A 23618-nucleotide genomic window follows, 5' to 3' on the forward strand; every position below is an offset into this window, starting at 1 on the left:
ATGAATTATGCACCGTTATCACTTTTGATACAATTAACAGAGCCAAATGGTGAACAATTTGCCAAAATTTTTTCAGAAAATATACCATAATTACACCAGAATAATCGTCAATAAAACCAAAAACATACTGAAAACCATCTTTAGCAGTAGGGTCAATAGGACCGGGCCGGCCAAATCACAATGTACAAGACCTAAAATAGAGTTTTGTCCCTTGCCTGGCTCTTTACTTCTATATCGAGTCATTTTACCTTCAATGCAAATACCACAATCAAATTCAGATTTATCAGAAATACTCATACCTTCAACTGCCTTGTTAAGTATAATAATGTCTCTCACATTACAATGACCTAGTATCTTATGCCATTCCTTTAACGAACAGGAGATACGGCTGCCGTACCAATATCCTGTGCCTTCCTTTATAAAGTATAAGAAGCATTCTTCAAATTATATACATCATGTAAAAAATACAATCTTCCATGTTTCTGTATGTTAACTTCAACACCTTTATTAACTAGTTTAGCAGAATTCTTATTAAATTTAATAGAGGCACCTTTGTCAGTAGCAGCTTGCACAGAAAAAATGTCTTGCTTAACCCTGGTTAATTAAATGATGGAACATACAATGTTTTCAAGAATACCATTTTGTGTAATTCCATTAGAATCTATCAAAAAAATACACGCAGTTCCCCTATTTAAGCTCCTCAGTGGCGTGGTTGGTATGGTGTTGGCGTACCACCTCGGTGGTCGTGAGTTCGACTCTCGGGCATTCCATTGAGGTGTGAGAGAAGAGTATTTCTGGGGATAGAAGTTCACTCTCGACGAGGTTCAGAAGTCATGTAAAGCCATTGGTCCCGTTGCTGATTAACCAATGGTTCCATGCAGCGTTAAAACACCATACAAACAAACAAAGCAATACTATTTACTTTACTTCCATCAGCTAACTCAGTTACATGATTCTCAGGATCAAAATTTTCATCAAAAGAAATAAACCTTGATATATCATTTACTATGTGGGTAGTAGCACCACAGTCTACCAAACATAGGTACCTTTCACGTTGTAAACACTGTTTACATCATTCTTTACACTTACTGTAAGTGCAAATGAATGGTTAGACTTAGGCCTATGTCCAGGCTGACTCTGAATGATCAACTGATTTTACAGTCATTTCTTTTTCTATACCACTGTGTCATGAGAATAACTTTTACAATTTTCACAATACCTCTTATTCTTTGAAAAACAATTAACAGCTTTATGTCCTGGTATACCACATTTAAAACAAGTCAGGCTACTAACTTGAACACTCTGGTTATCTTTAAATTTCCCACTTGGATTCTCTAGATTTAGAATCAATTTTCATAAAAGCATCATCTCTATTGGTACCTTCACTAAGCCTACATGCCTTTTCTGTTTCTTCAAATCTTTGCAAGGTTATCTTGAATTCACTGAATGTCAATTGTTTATCCTTCTGGGTTATCACTGTAGTAAAGGGCATGCATTCAAGTGGTACCTTTTAAATCCACGGCAGTCAATATGTTTCACTGATTACTTCCATTTTTTAAGACGTTGCTGTCGTTTCGGCCTTTATCATATAATCTAATCTGTGACTCCCTCATCCATAGCCTTCCTCAAGGAGGTTAGTTCAGTATACATACAACGAAATCCTAGGCTTCCCCTTGGATAAATAATGCTCCTCCAAAATGTTCAGTGCCTTTCGGCCATTATCCTTAGCATCACGAATAATCAAATATAGAATTTTTGTCATCCAAACATTGAACCAAAAGAATTTTACCAGCCACAATTTGTACTTGCTTTCATCACCATCAAATATAAGACGACTTGTGCTGGGGGCATAACCTGTTGTTACGGTGGTAATTATACTTCAAATATGAAGAAAGAAGGCGTAAATAAGGCGCAAAACTCTAGCTTAACGTCTGTCTAAGCAGGAGGATGGCTTGCTTCCAAGGAGATATACAAAACAGAAAACGTAAACAAGTGGGGGAACTTCAAATAATATATTTATTTACATAGTTTAAATAATAATAATATATATATATATATATATATATATATATAATATATATATATATATATATATATATATATATATATACATACATACATATACATACATACAACATACATACATACGGATACATACATACATATAATATATAATATATATATATATAATATATATATATATATATATATATATATAAGGAGCCCATAATAGCACCAAAATATTCAGGTAGAAGACAGAGACTGCTGTATCTGTCTTCTACCTGAAGAGAGAGACAGCAGTCTCTGAAATATAGTACTTTCTCTCTATATTTTGGCGTTTTTATGGGGTCCTTTTAATAGATGGAATTCTGTTGTAACAGAACATTTTTGCCAGTCACACACACACACACACTTATACATATATACATATATAATATATGAATAATCATCACTTCACCGTGATTGATATAAATTATTCGAGCTACAAATGTCCATTAATATGTAATTCACCCTACCTCGGAATTGATATATTTTCATATATGTAAACCGAAGGGGAATTTTTTAGTTGATAATAATCTCGTCCTCTCGTGGGTTTGAACCAACGTCCAGCGGACAGAGATGAAATCAAGACGTCAGTGATGTTATAGATTCGGCTAACAAGTGAGGTCATAAGTTTATACCGATTCTGACCTTACAAATCACCGTTGAACTCGGTTATTCGTAATTAGAATCGATATCCAACCACCTCTACCATGTTAACAAATTCAAACGTTTGACGAACATAGTCATATTATGAATAATTATCACTTCACGTGATTCATATAAATTATTCGAGCTACAAATGTCTAATACGTAATTCGCTCTACCTAGGAATTGATATATTTTCATATATGTAAACCGAAGGGGAATTTTTTAGTTGATAGTAATCAGCAAAGACCAACGCAGTGCTATCATAGTTTTCAGTTTGGCCACTCATCATAAAAGTGCGAAAATGCTAAAATTTATATAAATTGCTCAGGTTTCCATCATGATTAATGTAATAGAAAAGCAAAATGTGTTAATTGTCAACTGGAACATAAATCCAATAGCAAAATTTGAACTGTCTGCACTAAATAAAGCCAATGCAGAGCATATAAGTACGTATTGGTTTTGCAAATAGACAATCAGGACAACCACCTAGGAGCTATGCTCAAGTTCTTAAGCCAATACCCCCATCTACCACTAGGGGTGCAGTGGCAGCACCCCCTCTAATGTAGCAGGTGCATCAACCCCTGTGGTAGTGGTCCAGGCATCTGGGTCAGGTGTTCAGCCTGTTGAGGCTAGAGTGCAAGCTTCCAAGGAGGATAAGATGGCAATCAACCCAATCACTTTGAATTGTCTCGGGCAGTGTCTCTGCCTGTTTTAAAGGTGACTGAGGAGAAAAAGCACCAAAAGAGGAGATGTTCCCTCTCATCCTCTCCTCCATCAAATCCAATTAAACTTGCATCACTTAGTAATAGATACGAAGTACTAAGCTTGATGCAAGAACCCCAGCTTGAATTCAAACAAATTGAAAAGAAAAGGAAACAAAATGGCAATAGTAAATCAACAGATAATAAACCAAACCTGTCAAAACCGGTAATTTCCAAATCATCACTTGATAATGCTCATAAACAGAAGAGAGAAAATGAGAAGTCTCCATCAAAAGGACCTTCCACCAAGCCCATCAAAAAGTTTTCAGTCAATACTACAAGTACAATGGAATTGTAGAGGTCTTAGGGATAGAAGCGAAGAGCTGAGGGTACTGCTTCATGACCATAACTCAGGCATTGTGTGTCTCCAGGAAACTAAGTTTGGAAGCACACTGTATAATCCTAGATTAATTGATTGATTGATTTATAGATTTTAGGCGTATTGCCAAACAACTAAGGCCATTCAGCACTAACCCTGGATTAAATTAAAGCATATATAATTCTCCACCACCAATAGGGGATAGAGCTATGGGAGGTACAGCAATTGCGCATAAGTCATTGCAACACCCCCTGCTATCAATACTCATCTTCAAGCTGTAGCAGTAACTTTCATTGTAGACAAGCAAATTACAGTCTGCTCCGTCTACCTTCCTCCTGATTTGGATTTCACTTATAATGATATTCATTTACTGATCAATCAGCTTCCTACTCCGTTCTTCCTTCCTAGGAGATTTTAATTCTCAAAAGCCCATTTGGGGTGGGAACATGGCAGATGCAAAGGGTAGGATCCGGGAGGGTATTATGGATGGTCATGATATCACTCTAGTTAATAATGGAGCCATGACATATCATAATATCTGCTCCAATATCTACTCAGCTATTGATCTGAGCATTTGCTCATATAGTATTTATATTGACTATGAATGGTCAGTTAATGAATATCCAAATGAAAGTGACCACTTCCCAATTCATATAAAATCGGTTAAGAATCAGCCACCTGAATCACTTCCTAAATGGAAAGTAGATGAAGCAGACAGGAAGAAATTTATTCTGCTCTCATGGAGAAGAATGTAAAATCAATTCCATCCATCTCGGAGGCATATAATTATTTTTAATGATACTACCATCAACAGTTCAGTTGCCTCTATTCCAACAACGAAAGGGAAGCCCTCTACACCAGCCATTCCTTGCTGGAACAAAACTTGCAGTAGTATGAGAAAGATCACTAGAAAATGTTATAAAAACTATAGTAAGAGAAGGATCACTAGAAAATGTTATAAAAACTATAAGATTATTTACTGAAGCAAAATAAATATTTCAAGAAGGCAAAAAGAGAGTCGTGGCGGTACTATAAATGGTATTAGCTCAAAAACACTATCCAAAATGATTTGGAAGACAATTAAAAAGCTAAATGGCAAGTCCCTGAACCTCTGCCTATCCTTAAAATAAATGACTTTTTTATGATAAAATAAGATTTTATGTATACTTACCAAGTAGTTACATAGCTATAGTTTCTAAAACCGTCGGCAACTAGAATTTTAAAATTCGCGGAAGCGCTAGTTTGTTTTGGTCAGGTGATACCCCCCGCCCACGATCGGGGTAGTGAGGAACTAACACTGTCCGAAAATCAGTTGTTTATGCCCTATTATCCATGTGAGGGGAGGAGGGCGGGCTTTGATCGTGTAACTACTTGGTAAGTATACATAAAATCTTATTTTATCATAAAAAAGTCATTTTTATGTTTGCAACTTACCAAGTAGTTACATAGCTGAATCCCACATTGTAGGAAGTCGGATCCATGGCTATGCTCATAACTTTTTAAAATTTAATAAATACAAAATATATATTTAATGCTAGCATCCATGCAGATGCGTGTTGGTTCCTTACCTGTTAAGAGAGCTGAACAGTTGATTACTGCCTCTGGAAGTCGCTCGTCTTAACTCATAGGGACGCGGCGGTATAGCCATGGCTCATCCTCTAAACCGTGGGACCCATGCAGCTAAGGAATGTCCGTGGCTAGCATGGTCAACCAAAGGATGTCCCTCCCCAGGGCGCAGTACCAAATAACCTAATGTTACCAGAATAAAAAGCATATCACCACAACCATTACCATAAAATTTATACCAAACTCTACATTGACTGAAGGGTACTCCTAGTACATCCATAGTACCTCCAGGCTCCCCTAAAAAACTCAACAACCTCATTCAAGGCGAAGAGATAGGCTAGGAAGGTATGACTTCCTACACACCCTTACCCAATGCTGTGCCCACCACTAAATACGGACCCAGGGTACTTCAATTTTCACATACTGTTTCAATATCACGCAAGTAATGCGAGGCGAACACTGATTTATATTTCTAATACGTTGCTTGAATAATCGAGTCCAAAGGATGGGCCCCTAATTTTCTCTGTCCTTTGTAAATAACATTTCAGAGCTCTGACTGGGCAGAGTAACCTCTCTTCTTCTTCCGGTCCTACCAAGTCCGTGAGGTTTTTGATACTGAACGAACGAGGCCACGGTTTGGACGGGATCTCGTTTCTTGCCAAAAACCCCCAAGGTTAATGTGCAAACCACATTACCCTGTGCAAAGCCTATTCTCTTGTCCATGGCATTTATTTCACTCACTCTTTTAGCTGTAGACAGGGCTACTAGGAATAAGGTCTTTCTCATCCAATCTCTCAACGATGCTCTTTGCAACAGCTCACACGGAGTTTCCGACAGCCACTTAAGTACTACATCTAGGTTCCATGCGAGATCTCTGTTCGATGACACTTCCAATCCTCTGTGCTTGAAAACAGATCCCAACATCACCTTATAGCCTTTGATAGTCGCAGTAGACAGGTTCCTATCTGTTTGCAAATATAAAAGAAAATCTGCTATTTCTGTTATAGTTGTTTTAGAAGACGAAACATTATGCTCTTTACACCAGGCTCTGAACACAGCCCACTTTGCCTGATAGACTTTACTTGAAGATTCCCTTCTGCACTGTACAATAGCTCTCGCCGCTTGTCTTGAAAACCCCTTCGCTCGTAAGAGTTGTTGGACAGTCTGTGAGCGGTTAGAGACAGAGTGTATAGTCCTTGATGGAACCTCCTGAAGTGGGGTTTTCTGAGTAGATCTGTTCTCTGAGGAAGTAACCTTGCCCAATCCACTAGAGGATCTAAAAGATCTGGAAACCATTCCTGCACTGGCCAGAATGGAGCAATGAGAGTCATCGAAACGTTGTGATGCGTTCCGAATTTGTGGACGACTTCTCTCACCATCTTGAATGGAGGAAAAGCGTACAAGTCCTTGTTCGACTAGTCCAAAAGCATCGCATCTGTCGACCATGCTCTCAGGTCTGGGGCTGGTGAACAGTAAAGGGGGAGACGATAGTTTCTTGCTGTGGCAAACAGATCTACCATAGGTTTCCCCCAGAGTTTTCACAATTCGAGGTATACTTCTGGGTTCATCATCCATTCTGTATGAAGTACTTGCCTCCTGCTGCTCAGTTCGTCCGCAAGAACATTGAGTTTTCCCTGAACGAACTTCGGAATTAAAATGGTATGATTCCAATTCGCCCATAACAGCAGGCTCCTTGCTGTCTCGCAAAGAGAAAACGAGTGTGTCCCTCCTTGTTTCTTTATGTAGGAGAGCGCTGTTGTGCTGTCCGAGTGTATCGCCAATACTTTGTTGCGAACTTCGTCCGCGAACTTCAGCAGTCCCCAGTGGATGGCGGTCAGTTCCTTCCGATTTATATGCCACTGTTTTTGTTCTGCATTCCAAACGCCTTCCTTTTCCCCCAGAATCGCTCACCAACCTTGATCTGATGCCTCTGAAAAGAACACTAGGTTGGGGCTCTGCGGGAGGAGGGATCTCCCTTCTGCAAGTCTGTCTCTTAACTTCCACTATTGCAGGTCCTCCTTTATTTCCTGTGTGATAGGGAACACAAAAGAGTCCGGAAACTTCTTTCTGTTCCAGTTCGCTCTGAGGAAGAACTGTAGGCTCCTCATATGCAGTCTCCCTAGTGTCACGAACTGTTCTATTGAGGATAGAGTGCCCAAAAGACTCATCGATTCATTTGCAGAGCATTCCTGGAGAACTAGAAATTTCTCTACCTTCTGTAGGCATGACTCGATTCTTTGTGGGGATGGAAAAGCCCAAAAACTCACTGAGTTGATCCTCATCACCAAATAGACTAATTCCTGACTGGGGAGTAACTACAACTTTTGTCTGTTTATTAACAGTCCTAGATCCTGAGCTAAAGTCAGGGTTCTCTGAAGGTCCTCGGTGCACCTCTCCTTTGTTTGTGACCGGAGAACCCAATCGTCCAAGTAAAGGGATATCCTTATTCCGACTAGATGTAACCATTTCGCAATGGGAGCTAGCACTCGGGTGAACACTTGTGGTGCAGTCGAAAGCCCGAAACACAGCGCTCTGAACTGGTATATTTTGTCCCTGAAGACAAAACGCAGAAACCTCTTTGAGTTTTGGTGTATTGGGATGTGAAAATATGCGTCCTCTATATCGATGGAGATCATCCAATCCCCTTGACGGATTGATGATAGAACAGACTGATTCATCTCCATCTTGAACTTTGTTTTTTGCACATAAAGGTTCAGAGTGCTTACGTCCTATACGGGTCTCCATCCTTCCGATGACTTGGGGACAATGAACAGACGATTGTAAAACCCTGGTGTTAGTGGCTCCTCTACTAACTCTATTGGTTTCTTTTGCAAGAGAGACGAAACCTCTTCCGAAAGGGCGATGAACTTCTTTGAATTTTCTGAGTAAGCTGTCAAAGCTATCGGAGAGCCTGATAGTGGTGGCTTCTTCTTGAACGGAATATCGTATCCTTCTCTTAAAACCTTTACAATCCAAGGTTCTGCCCCTCTTGCTTCCCATTCTTCCCAAAACTGATGGAGCCTCGCTCCTACTGGCGCACGAAGGACTGATGCACTATTTCTTGGTCGAGGGGTTGGTTGAGGATTTTTTAATAGATTTAAGGGTGAAACGTGTTCTGCTCCTTGATCTTGGGAAATATCTACCGAATCCCCGGCCCGAAAGGGTTGTCCTCGGCTGGCTGGTGAGGGGCATACACTAGGGATATTTTCTCTAGTCCGTTTAGTGGATTGTGAGAGAAGATCTTGTGTTGTTTTCTTCTGCAATTCGGAGGCAACTAGCACTACTGTCTTTTTCTGGAAACAGGTGCTTCTTATCGAAGGGCAAATACAAGGCAGACTTTTTGAGTACGAGATACTCCCTTCGATGTAAAAGAACACCATAGTTCTCTCTTCTTTAGGATACCTAACATGAAGAGAGAGGCTAGTTCCACGGAACCGTCTCTAATTCCCTTATCTAAACAGGAGATCACTCCCGAAATGTCAGTAAAAGCTTCCTCATTCAACATTGAATTACTCTTCAGTTTACGTCCCAAGACTCCTACTGTCCAGTCCAGGAACTTAAAAACTTCGAATACCTTAAAGATATTCTTAATGAGGTGGTCTAATTCTGACGCCATAAACATTATCTTGGCCGAGTTGAAAGCCGATATTCTCGCCGAGTCAATAAGCGTGGAGAAGTCTCCCTGGGCGGAGGCAGACACACCCAAAGAGAGCTTCTCCCGTTTCGTAACACAACTGTCTCCTAGTTGAAAGGCGAGAAGGAGGGAAGCAGAAGTTTACCTTGCCTTGATCCCTCTTATCCTCAAGCCAAAGGTTAATTTCCTTTAACGCTTTTCGAGCTGAAAAGGACAGTGCTAGTTTCGGTAATTTCCTGGAGTCTTCCTTGTTGTCCCTCATGTAAGAAGACACTGGAGACGTGGGGGTTACTGGCGAGAATGAATCTGAAAAATTGTCTACAAAGTAAAAAAAGCAAGGCTTTGTAGGCAGTGAGAGAAGACTCTTTATCCTCCTCTTCTCCTTCGGCTGAAGAAATAGGTGATAAGGTCTCTACAGGTTGGATAGGGGGCGCCACAGAATGAATAAAGGCCAAAACGTTGTCTAACTTATTCTGGATGGCTGACAGAGAAGGATTAGGGACAGCCATCACCTGAAGTCCTGTCGGTAGGCCCGAAGCTGAAATTGATGACATAGACTGTCCGAGTGCTTCAGACTGGTCCCTCTGTGCACTTGGTTGCATATATACCTGTGGATGCTCGGGCGCTAATGGGCGCTCTTGGACGCTCGGGCGCTAGTGGGCGCTCTTGGACGCTCAGGTGCTTGTGGATTCTCGGGCACTAGTGGGCACTCGGGAGCTAGTGGATGCTCGGTTGCAACTGTATTCCTGAGCTCCAATGGACGCTCGGGAGCCAAAGGTTGTTCTAGCATCGCCGCGGAAGTTCTGGGCGCCAAAGGCTGCTCTGGCGTGCAGGCAAACTGTGGTGCAGATGGGCGCTCGGGAGTCGGTGGGTTCTCATACTCCGAACGCTAAAGATGTCTACCAGGAGTCTCGGGAATTACAGGAGGGACTGTCCTTCAGTATTACAGGTGCAGACCGGTGCTGAAGACATCTCCGGAAGTCTACTCTTCCCCGTACTCTTCACCTCTGAGCATCTGCTAGAGGAAGACTTTCTCGACGACAACTTTGACTTAGAGGATGTGATCCTCTCACTACGACGTCCCTCTCCTGCTGTATCCTGAGAGAATCTGTCTGAAGAGTCCCAAAAACTACACGAAGGCTGTTCTTTCCGTAAAGGGCTAGGCTTTTTACAGGGGACTGGAGAGGGAGACAACTTACGAGCCCTCCTTTTCAATGGACGGGACTCGTCATGGAATCGCCACTGGCACCTGGGAGAAGACTCCCCGGAGCTAGAAGCACTAGACGAGAGCGGTACTCCTTTAGAGACACCTTTCCAATGGCGCTCTGTTGCGATCTGTGATTTGTTAACAGAATCGCCTGAGGGGGCGACTGCTCATGGGCAGACCCCACTAACCTCCCTTGGGCTACCAGTATGCCTCCTCCCAGGTTCTGGGGAGTTTGACAGGGCATGCTTGGAGCATGATCGAAAATTTCTGATCGACTCTAGACTCTAAATTGGCCACAGCATCGGGTACGGATGTGAGAGAGCCAAGAATAGGACTGGGAATGACAGGTGGAGGGGAAGGTTCAGAAAGAGACAAATTATCATTAGACAATTCCTGACTAATTAAGCTTTTTGCTATAGCTCTAGAAGCCGCTTTTCTCTTTTTTTCTCTCTCTAACTTGTTCGTGTAACTAGTCAAGATCTTCCAAGTTCTTTGATCCCAATTAATACACTCACCACAAGTTTGATCTGGTGTACAAGTCTGTCCCCTACAACCTGTGCAAACTGAAAGTTTATCATTACCCGCTTTAGTGATCCTAGTATTGCAGCCTTTACTACAATACCTAATCCCAGATGAACTAGTGTCTGACACTATGTAGACCAATTCAAAAATAGTAAATTTCGGTGCAAAAATATTTAAAACTATTTCAATTCCTAAATAGCTATCACCGAAAACAAAACTTCCAATATTCAGAGTACTTCACCAAATAACTCCAACAATAAGCAACGGCAAAGAATTCCAAAAATTCCACTGACTACTGAAACTGTGTTGACAGTACCAGCCGGCAGAAACAACTGATTTTCGGACGGTGTTGGTTCCTCACTCCCCCGATAGTGGGCCGGGGGTATCACCTGACCAAAACAAACTAGTGCTTCCGCGAATTTAAAAAATTCTAGCTCCCGATAGTTTTAGAAACTATAGCTATGTAACTACTTGGTAAGTTAAATACATAAAATAGCACATTTCTTGAGAATATCCAATAGTGAGAACTATTCTCGAGAATCCCAAGACATTAGAAATGTCCAGATTTCTCTTGATTTAAGTGAAAATAATTTTGAACCATATAATTCAAAATTTACAATGCAGGAACTCAAAGATGTCTTGCAGAATACCAATCCATCAGCCCTGGTGAAGATAAAATACTTAATGAAATGCTGAAACATCTCAGAAAAGTAAAAAAAAAATTCATTTTAGATATAATAAATGAAATCTGGGAAACTGGTATTTATTCCTAAGAACTAGAAATTGTCATTAATCCCTCCTATGAACACATCAAACATAGTTCCTTCTTTACCCAGTAGCTACAGACCAATAGCTCTCACCAGTTGTGTTTGTAAGCTGATGGAAAAGGTGATTAACCCAAAACCTGTATGGCACTTGAAAATAAATAAACTGCTTTCTCCATTCCAGTTTGGCTTTGGGAAAACTAGATCTACTTTAGATCCCTTGCTCAGGTTCTCAAACCAAATACAACTTGGTTTTGATAAACAAAGCCAAACAATAGGAGTTTTCTTTGATCTGAAAAAGGAATGCGACACCTCATAGCATTTTGGTATTATAAAAAGTAAGATGGGCATTAAAGGAAAATGATCAGATATGTACATAATTTGTTTTTATCAGAAAGATATATTAAGGTAAGCGTTGGAAATCATGTATTCCGATCTTCCTTACAAGAAGAGGGTGTAAGGACAACGCCTTATCTGCAAATTCCTCTGTATAATTCTACAATTGCATTGTTCTTATTTTCCTCCTTGAGAGCGTTCAGGGGCTTTCCGCCAATGTATATATCTTACAAGATCATGTTTTGTATACTTTTATATTCTAAGTTATATGTCTTGCAAGAAACACAAATCGGCTATTGCCGACCCAATTTTACTCTCTCGCTGGTTGGATACCACATTTCCGCCAGCACGCTGTATATTTGAATTTCCTTACCTGTAATAAAAATCAGTACACTTCTACCTGCCTCTTTGTCCACACCTCACAACTGGCGACCTCCCGGTTTGGACGGTGACCCAAGCGGTTTTGGTTAAGCCATTAAGGGACTAACCACCGCCGCTCACCTTCAGAGATCTTTAGCGGACTCATACGGTGCCTCAGTTTAGATCTCTGAAAGCTCCTGCCATGGAAAAAACCAATGCCTCTAACGGACTAAATACGGCATACCTTCCCCAGGTGTGTTCAGGCGTTCCTCAAACGGTTTGGCCCGCCATTTATAACTCCTGTCAACCATTCTGTGAGAGTGGACAATGCATGCAGACAGTTCCTCGCGAGAAACCCAGGCCTCCTCTGCCTCAATGCCAGCCTCGCACACAGCTGCCGCTCAAGCTGTCAAGCTGCCCCCTTTCACAACAGTGAACCCAACCACCTGGTTCGTCTGACCTGAAGGGCAATTCCGGGTCGCGGGATTCTCGGACAAGGTGCTGCAGGCTGACCTCATCATATCAGTCCTGCCAACAGAGGTATATGACCGAATAATCCCCTGGCTGACCGGTCGGGCAGAGACTGAACCAGTCACACTCGACGAACTAAAGACTCGTGACAGCCTACACCACTCCCATCCCAGAGAAAGCCACCCACGCCCTCGACCTAATAACAAACCCGATGCGAGGTGCCGACCCAGAGGATGCCTGGGACACGGTGATGGGCTTCCTCCGCCTGCCCGAAGTAGGTCCCGACGGGAAGAAGATGGAAATCTGCCTGGGCCGCGAAATATTCCCTCAGCAACTCGAGCCAGATGTCCGAGGACAGCTAACAGACGCATTTACCCTCCCCGACGACGAACTCGTGAAGAAAGATAAAAAGCTGACGCTGTCAAACAAGGCTGTGAGGCTCACCGCTCCCCGATCTTCCATGTGCCTAGCCGCAGAGAACGGAGAAGACGACGACCCAACGCAGGAGATCGGTGCCGTGACCCAGAGGAAGACCTCCCACCCGCAGCGGGGGAAAAACTCCTGGTGCTACTACCACTGGAAGTTCGGAAGGCACTCCAGGAGATGCGAAAGCCCTTGCACCTTCCAGCAGTAAAAAAAAAATGGCGACGGCAGACAAAATCAAAGTCGCTCATGGCAGCGGCCTCATCGGAACCACACGCCGTAGGATTTTATGTCCGTGACACGATCTCCGGCAGGAGGATGCTGGTGGACACCGGGGCGATGCGCTCAATATTCCCCCCGTCAGGAGAGGACCGCAGCCGCGGGCCTGACAGCCCAACCTCCCTTGTCGCCGCAAACGGGACCCCCATTGTTACGGCCTCTGAGAGAGGTCAGCTTCAGGTTCTATATGAAATAAAAAAAAATATATATATATATTTCAACACCAACAGTTGAAATTGGGGATACGAATATAGAAAGAAACACTAACACAACAAAGGTTTATTTACAAGCTTACTAACATAGGTAAATGCAGATTGGTATCTCCTATTTACATAAAAAGATAGAATCTTACACTGCATGAACTAGGGGAACAGTGAGGCAATTCAAATACTTGCTAGTCAATTTGGCAATTCAAAGCGATGGCTTCACAATAGGAAAACGGTGATTGCAGACGTCCTCTTGACTCCGTATTGCAGAAACTAGTCTACTTGTAAGGCAGGAACTCCCCAAAACCTCTAGCAGGACCTTTTCTTCTCTGAAGTCTGCTCGACGTCGAGATAACACGGACGTCCACTCCTGAAGACGACTAGACCAGTATCCAACCAACACTCGAGCAACTTTTTTTTCTGATCCATCGTCGGTCCCTTTCTCTCTTATCTCTCACGGATAATCTCTGCTGCTGCTGATCTCTCACTGATAACCTGATCTGTGGCTCTTACTGAGGATATCTCTTTGGGACTAACTGGTCTCTCTTACGATCTCTCTTTTCTCCTGCTACCTCCGTCGTATTTATACGGCACTCAGGGGGTGGAGCCTACGGCGAGCGTCACAGACTCCTGAGGTTTCCGGAAGTTCTTAGATGAATCTAGACGAGGTATTGCATCAGAAATCGCGGCATTTCTCCCTACACATTGGCGTGTGTTGTGCTCCACAACACGCCCGACGATTCCAGAACAGCCGCGAGAACAGTCGCCTTCAACATGGGCACGAAAGCCTCCTTATTGCAGAATTTCTCGAAGATGCGTTTTCCTTTCCTTTATCTTCCTTTGCTATGAAGCAATTACCATCACACCCATCCACTCCTACAGCACGAAGTCCCTCGAAATATCCATCTTGGGGCGCAACTACGTTTGGCATTTCACCATCGCAGATGTCAGGGTTCCACTACTGGGGGCAGACTTTCTGGCCCATAACGGCCTCATGGTTGACGTGGGTCGCAAACGCCTCCTCGACACGGGGACATGCCGTTCCCTACCACTCGCAGCGGGGCCAGGCGCCCCCACAATTTGCACCATCGCCCCCCACAAGTACGGCAACCTCCTGCAGGAATTCCCCAAAGTTTTCAAACCAGAACTTCGTCAGGTAGCTGGGACGCCGCCCAAGCACGGAATATTCTGCCACATCACCACCACGGGGCCCCCGACGCACGCAAAATTCCGACGACTCCCTCCGGGCCGCCTTCAGGATGTAAAAAGGGCGTTCTTGAAAATGGAACGAATGGGTATCTGCTGGAAAACATCAAGCCCTTGGGCTTTGCCCCTCCACATGGTACGGAAACCTGACGGCACCTGGAGGCCCTGCAGAGACTACCAGAGACTCAACCTCGCTACGATCCTCAATCACTGCCCCTTGCCAAACATGCAGGACTTGACTTGGGCCCTCCATGGAGCAAAAATCTTCACAAAAATGGACCTTTTAAAATCTTATTTTCAGTTTCCGGTACATCCTGAGGACGTTCCCAAAACCGCCATCATCACGCCCTTCGGCTCCTACATCTTCCATTACTCCACCTTCGGCCTGAGAAACGCAGGGGCCACCTTCCAGCGCCTAATGGACAGCATCCTGGGGGACCAGCCCTTCTGTGTCTCCTACGTCGATGATATATTGATCTTTTCCAGGTCCCCATAGGAGCACCTACACCATGTCCAAGCGGTTCTGAAAAGCCTGCAGGAAAACAGGCTGGTTGTCCGATTCAACAAGTGCACCTTCGGCGCCGAGAGGGTGGACTTCCTCAGACACGAGATCTCTGCAGCAGGCGTGCGCCCCATGGCCTCGAAGGTGGACGCGGTGCAGAAGTTCTGGACCCCAACTACAGACAAGGTCCTGCAAGAATTCATCGGAATGGTGAATTACTACCGCCGGTTCATCCCCAACGTCGCCCGCACCATGTCCCCTCTAACACAGGTCCTGAAGGGCAAACCAAAGAACCTGACGTGGGAAGCAGAGCAGGTGCAGGCCTTCCACAACACGAAGATGGCCCTCGCCAGGGCCGCAGCCTTGTCCCACCCGGACCCCACTGCGCCCTTACGCCTCACCACTGACGCCAGCAACATCGCCTGTGGGGCTGTCCTCGAGCAGATGGTCCAGGGCGGTCCCCAGCCGCTCGCCTTACCTTACAGATCTTACATCTTGTTCGGGTTGCCCCAGGTCCCTCAGTGTGAGGCATATCTAATGTCTACCAGAGAGTTGCTAGTACATCTTCCGGTATATTTTGCATCTTCCAATCTTGGATGGTCTGGGATGCAGTTTAGATATTTGTCGAGCTTATTCTTAAACACATCTACGCTCACTCCTGTTATATTCCTCAGATGAGCTGGCAACGCATTGAATAGATGCTACATTATCGATGCTGGTGCGTAGTGGATTAATGTCCTGTGTGCTTTCCTTATTCTTCCTGGTATAGTTTTGGGCACTATTAATCTACCTCTGCTTGCTCTTTCTGATATTTTTAGCTCCATGATGTTTTCAGCTATTCCTTCTATCTGTTTCCATGCCTGAATTATCATGTAGCGTTCTCTTCTCCTTTCTAGACTACATAATTTTAAGGATTGTAGTCTTTCCCAGTAGTCAAGGTCCTTAACTTCTTCTATTCTAGCTGTAAAGGACCTTTGTACACTCTCTAATTGTGCAATATCCTTTTGATAGTGTGGGTACCATATCATATTGCAATATTCAAGTGGACTACGAACATATATTTTATAAAGCATAATCATGTGTTCAGCTTTTCTTGTTTTGAAGTGCCGTAACAACATTCCCATTCTTGCTTTACATTTTGCCAATAGAATTGCTATTTGATCGTTGCATAACATGTTCCTATTCATCATCACACCAAGGTCTTTAACTGCTTCCTTATTTGTGATTGTCTCATTATTAGGTCCCTTATATGCATATAGCTTTCCTTCTCTGTCTCCATAGCTTATTGATTCAAATTTATCAGAGATAAATACCATCCTATTTACCTCTGCCGAATCATATACTTTGTTAAGGTCTCTTTGTAGCGCGTTCCTATCTTCATCACAAGTAATTTCTCTACTTATTCTTGTGTCATCGGCGAAACTACTCACTACCGAGTCCTTAACATTACTGTCTATGTCTGCAATCATAATAACAAACAGTAATGCAGCTAACACCGTACCTTGTGGCACACCGGATATTACCTTAGCTTCATCCGATTTCTCATTGTTTGCAATAACTATCTGTTTTCTGTTGTGTAAAAATTCTTTTAACCATCTTCCTATTTTATCCACTATATTATGTTTTCTAATTTTCTTCGCTAATATATTATGGTCTACCTTGTCAAAAGCTTTTGCAAAGTCTAGATAAACCACATCTGTTTCATTTCCGCTTTTCATATTTTTGTATGTTTTCACGGTGGACTAACAGTTGGGTTTGTGTACTTTTTCCGGGTACAAAACCATGTTGTCCTATATTAAACAGATTATTTTTTATTAAATGTTTCATAATATTTTTCTTCATTACCCTTTCATAGACTTTCATAATATGTGATGTTAGACTCACAGGCCTATAATTACTTCTCTAGTCTTGATCCACTTTTGAATTTAGGGGTAATATATGGTAATTTGTGTTCATCATAAATCATGCCTGTATCTACACTTTGTCTTAATAACATTGTAAGTGGCTTTGCAATAGAATGAACTACTTTCTTTAACAAAATAGCAGGAACACCATCAGGCCCTGCTGCAGCTCCATTTTTAATTTCATTAATAGCCTGTACAATATCAGCTTCATTAATATCTATGTCAGCTAAATATTCACTATTTTCTTCCCTTACTTCTATATCATTATCTTTATTATCTATTGTAGGGGTGAATTCTCTCTTATATCATTCTGCCAATATGTTGCAAATTTCCTTTTTTTTCATTCATTAATCTCCCTTCAATTCTTAGAGGGCCTATTTCTATTCTTCTTTTATTCATCTTTTTCGTGTATGAGTATAATAGTTTGGGGTTTTGCTTGATATTTACTAGGGTTTTTTCTTCCAAGTCCCGTTTTCCATTTTCTTTTGATTGTATAATCTTTTGTTCTGCATTTTCTATCTTACTTTTTAGTTCTATAACTTTCCATGCATTTTTTTCTTTTGCAAGACCTTTTCTCCATTTTCTGATTTTCTGAAACAAGATCCTTCTGTCTCTTGGTATGCATGACTGATGTTTACTTTTCTTCTTCGGTATATATTTATCCACTATTTTCTCTCCAATATTTTATATAATATCTCCGTATTTACCCTTATGTCATCACTTACGAAAATGTTATCCCAATCTTTAATTCTTCATTTATTTCTGACCATTTTATATTTTTACTGTAGAAGTTGTATTTTCCATATCCTTCCCACTTTTTCATTTCTTGCTTATCTCTGTTTTCACTTGCTTTGGAATGGACTGTTAATTCTATGACATTAAAGTCTGAAATACTCGCATTATAAACTATTATTTCTTTAACATAATTCATCTTGTTCACAAATACTAGATCTAAAGTATTTTCCTTTCTTGTTGGCAGGTGATTTATTTGTTGAGTGTTGTATTCTAGTCGCATATCTAATAGCTTTTCGAAATGCCTCTTATCTTCTGCACTACTATTACTCTCTTTTTTATATGTATAAGTACAACCACAATCTCCTCTTCGCTCTTTCCAGTCTACGAAAGGAAAGTTGAAGTCTCCAGATAGGAGAATAGTCCAGTCCTTGTGATTTCTACATATATCATCTAATTTTTCTATTATTAAGTCAAACTCTTTAGTATTAGGGGGTCTATATATTACTATGTTCATTAATTTTTCAGATTCAAATTCTACCGCTATTAGTTCACATTCTGAGTTACTATATTTCTCATATATTTTTCCTTGTTTTTTGTCTTTCCCATATATTGTGGTTCCCCCTTGATTCCTAATTTTTCTATCTGATCTGTAAGTTTGGAACCCTTTTATTTGATCATCATTCCCAGTCTTTTGGGAATACCAGGTTTCACTTATATTCATTATATCTATTTTCTTTTCAATTTGGGTTAGTTCTTCTAAGTACTCTACTTTTCTTTTTGAGTTACTCGTAACTAAACACTGCGCATTCATCACTATGATGGTTTGCGTGTTTTCTCCTTCATTTAATATGGCTAATAATAAGGATTTTCCCATGTCTCGTTCCTGTTCTGGTGTGTTGTTCTTTTTTTCATTTTCAGAAATTCTGATATTAAAAAATCCAACTTTTCCATAATATTTGATCTTCCTTCATCATAATTATTCATTTTGTCTGAATCTGCAATTTTCTCCGTATCTGCAATATCCTCTTGCATCATAAATACAGTTCTTATCTCTTGAGTTGTATCTTGGAGCCGAGGCTTGGAAATTTTTTGCTGACATCACTGCATATCACGTTGATGGCTTGGTTTTTTCTTTTACCTGATTTTCTTTATTCCTCTCTTTATTTGTTTCTTTCTTATTTTGGATTTTATTACTTGATTGATTATTTATTTGATTTTGAGTCATGGCTACAGGGTGCATATATTTACATTTTTTGTCGAACTTACATCCTTTTCCTTCTTTTAGGTTTTTGCATATTTTTGGATGTAGATCTCTGCAATCATCCCCATAGCCGTCTAGGTATGCACATTTACCATATATTTCATAGTTGTGACATACCTTAGGATGTTTGTAGTAACATCTTTCTCCAAATCTGCAATTCCCTCTTTTCAAAAGGTTGCAGACTTTGTCTTTTTTGTCTGTTTTTTCCTCTTTCCCGTCATTGTGTAGATCTGCGTAGAGCCTCTTCGGGATTTTCTTTTGTGTTGTCATATCGTAATTTATTTTTTCGTAAGTATGCTGCTTTATTGTCTCATATGTAGTATCAATGAGTACCTCTGGATCCATACTTTTATCTTGTTCTTTGTTTTCCGTATTTTTTTCTGTCATTTCAGTTTTGTTTACTACTCTTCCATTTTCCTCTTCTTCTTCTTCCTCTTCTTCTTCATCCTCAACTATTTGTACATTCAATCTTGATTTAATAACATTGTCTATCCATGATAGACATGTTGAGCAAAATATTCTGGTATCTTTTCTCATATCTTGCATTACCTCGGCACATTGTGGATGTGTCTGAATGTTGCATGCAGAGCATTTTCTAATGAGGTTTTGTGGATTAACTATGCTATACCACACCTTACACAGTTTGCATGCTTTTGGCATTCTTTTTCCTAATGCATCAATTAGGATATTCGGATATTCACAATGTTCACCTTATTCATTTTCTTTGTCGTAATATGTTGGTTTATGTATATTTTCTTTATGAGTCTCTTGACCACTTGGATTTTATTTAGAACTTCTTCAATTATTTTCAAGATGTTTTCTGTTGACTTGTTCCAGTTTGAAGGATTATATCCTTCTAATATATCTATGAATCCTTTTGTATCTTTTTGGTTAGGACTGTTGCTGATCTCATAGATGAGAAATGCCAGTTCCCTTCCTGCTACCTCATCGTATTGCGAATCTGCCAAACAAGCTAAATTTCGCCATTTTTTTCCACAGTTGGAACTTACTGCCATCTTGTTCTGTTTTTCAGCATTTCACTTGATAAACTAACTTAGTAGATGCTCTATCCTACTATTTTCACACTAATCTTAACACCGATAGTTCACGAACACTTCTAGATATTTCATAAATTCTAGACGTAAGTGAAACTTGTGATATCTGTTGATTAATCACTGTGCACAGGAACGTCTCACCAAGCAAGATGGCTACTACGAGAGAGTAGTAAAAAACTGTCGCCCGCCGAGACAAGATACAGCACATTCGACCACGAGCTCCTGGTGGTGTACCCAGCAGTGCGCCACTTCCGCTACCTCCTCGAGGGTGCCCCCTTCACTATCAGGACAGACCACCGCCCCTTGGTGCACGCCTTCACCAAGGTGGGCAGAGGCACCTGGCAGCCATCGCCGAGTTCAGCTGCACCATCCATTACATCCCCAGCGAGAAGAACCCCGTGGCTGATGCCCTTACCTTACCTTACAGACCTTACATCTTGTTCGGGTTGCCCCAGGTCCCTCAGTGTGAGGCACCTCTAATGTCTACCAGAGAGTTGCTAGTACATCTTCCGGTATATTTTGCATCTTCCAATCTTGGATGGTCTGGGATGCAGTTTAGATATTTGTCGAGCTTATTCTTAAACACATCTACGCTCACTCCTGATATATTCCTCAGATGAGCTGGCAACGCATTGAATAGACGCTGCATTATCGATGCTGGTGCGTAGTGGATTAATGTCCTGTGTGCTTTCCTTATTTTTCCTGGTATAGTTTTGGGCACTATTAATCTACCTCTGCTTGCTCTTTCTGATATTTTTAGTTCCATGATATTTTCTGCTATTCCTTCTATCTGTTTCCATGCCTGAATTATCATGTAGCGTTCTCTTCTCCTTTCTAGACTATATAATTTTAAGAATTGTAGTCTTTCCCAGTAGTCAAGGTCTTTAACTTCTTCTATTCTAGCTGTAAAGGACCTTTGTACACTCTCTATTTGTGCAATATCCTTTTGATAGTGTGGGTACCATATCATATTGCAATATTCAAGTGGACTACGAACATATGTTTTATAAAGCATAATCATGTGTTCAGCTTTTCTTGTTTTGAAGTGCCGAAACAACATTCCCATTTTTGCTTTACATTTTGCCAACAGAGTTGCTATTTGATCATTGCATAACATGTTCCTATTCATCATCACACCAAGGTCTTTAACTGCTTCCTTATTTGTGATTGTCTCATTATTAGGTCCCTTATATGCATATAGCTTTCTTTCTCTGTCTCCATAATTTATTGATTCAAATTTATCAGAGTTAAATACCATCCTATTTTACCTCTGCCCAATCATATACTTTGTTAAGGTCTCTTTGTAGAGCGTTCCTATCTTCATCACAAGTAATTTCTCAACTTATTATTGTGTCATCTGCGAAACTACTCACTACCGAATCCTTAACATTATTGTCTATGTCTTCAATCATAATAACAAACAGTATTGCAGCTAACACCGTACCTTGCGGCACACCGGATATTACCTTGGCTTCATCCGATTTCTCGTCGTTTGCAATAACTATCTGTTTTCTGTTGTGTAAAAATTCTTTTAACCATCTTCCTACTTTATCCACGATATTGTGTTTTCTAATTTTCTTCGCTAATATATTATGGTCTACTTTATCAAAAGCTTTTGCAAAGTCTAAATAAAACCACATCTGTTTCATTTCCGCTTTTCATATTTTTGAATATGTTCTCACGGTGGACTAACAGTTGGGTTTGTGTACTTTTTCCGGTACGAAACCATGTTGTCCTTTATTAAACAAATTATTTTTTATTAAATGTTTCATAATATTTTTCTTCATTACCCTTTCATACACTTTCATAATATGTGATGTTAGACTCACAGGCCTATAATTACTTGCCTCTAGTCTTGATCCACTTTTGAAAGTAGGGGTAATATATGCTATTTTGGTGCTCATCATAATCTTGCCTGTATCTACACTTTGTCTTAATAATATTGCAAGTGGCTTTGCGATAGAATGAACTACTTTCTTTAACAAAATAGCAGGAATTCCATCAGGCCCTGCAGCAGCTCCATTTTTAATTTCATTAATAGCCTGCACAATTATCAGCTTCATTAATATCTATGTCAGCTAAATATTCACTATTTTCATCCCTTACTTCTATATCATTATCTTCATTATCTATTCTAGGGGTGAATTCTCTCTTATATCGTTCTGCCAGTATGTTGCAAATTTCCTTTTTTTCATTTGTTAATCTCCCTTCAATTCTTAGAGGGCCTATTTCTATTCTTCTTTTATTCATCTTCTTCGCATATGAGTATAATAGTTTGGGATTTTGCTTGATATTTAATAGGGTTTTTTCTTCCAAGTCCCGTTTTTCATTTTCTTTGATTGTATAATCTTTTGTTCTGCATTTTCTATCTTACTTTTTAGTTCTATAACTTTCCATGCATTTTTTTTTTTTGCTAGACCTTTTTTTCCACTTTCTGATTTTCTGGAACAAGATCCTTCTGTCTCTTGGTATGCATGACTGAGTTGTTTTTACTTTTCTTCTTCGGTATATATTTATCCCACTATTTTCTCTAATATTTTATATAATATCTCCGTATTTTACCTTTATGTCATCACTTACGAAATATTATCCCAATCTTTGTTTAATTCTTCATTTATTTCTGACCATTTTATATTTTTACTGTAGAAGTTGTATTTTCCATATCCTTCCCACTTTTCATTTCTTGCTTATCTCTTGTCACTTGCTTTGGAATGGACTGTTAATTCTATGACATTATGGTCTGAAATACTCGCATTATAAACTATTATTTCTTTAACATAATTCATCTCGTTCACAAATACTAGGTCTAAAGTATTTTTCCTTTCTTGTTGGCAGGTGATTTATTTGTTGAATGTTGTAATTCTAGTAGCATATCTAATAGCTTTTCGAATTGCCTCTTATCTTCTGCACTACTATTACTCTCTTTTTTATATGTTATAAGTACATCCACAATCTCCTATTCGTTCTTTCCAGTCTACGAAAGGAAAGTTGAAGTCTCCAGATAGGAGAATAGTCCAGTCCTTGTGATTTCTACATATATCATCCAATTTTTCTATTATTAAGTCAAACTCTTTAGTATTAGGGGGAGGTCCTATATTATTACTGGGGATGTTCATTAATTTTTCAGATTCAAATTCTACCGCTATTAGTTCACATTCTGAGTTACTATATTTCTCATATATTTTTCCTTGTTTTTTGTCTTTCCCATATATTGCGGTTCCCCCTTGATTCCTATTTTTTCTATCTGATCTATAAGTTTGAAACCCTTTTATTTGATCATCATTCCCAGTCTCTTGGGAATACCAGGTTTCACTTATATTCATTATATCTATTTTCTTTTCAATTTGGGTTAGTTCTTCTAAGTACTCTATTTTTCTTTTTGAGTTACTCGTAACTAAACCCTGCGCATTCATCAC

This window comes from Macrobrachium nipponense, chromosome 11 (genome assembly GCF_015104395.2).
Source record: "Macrobrachium nipponense isolate FS-2020 chromosome 11, ASM1510439v2, whole genome shotgun sequence".
In the NCBI taxonomy this organism is placed as follows: Eukaryota; Metazoa; Arthropoda; class Malacostraca; order Decapoda; family Palaemonidae; genus Macrobrachium; species Macrobrachium nipponense.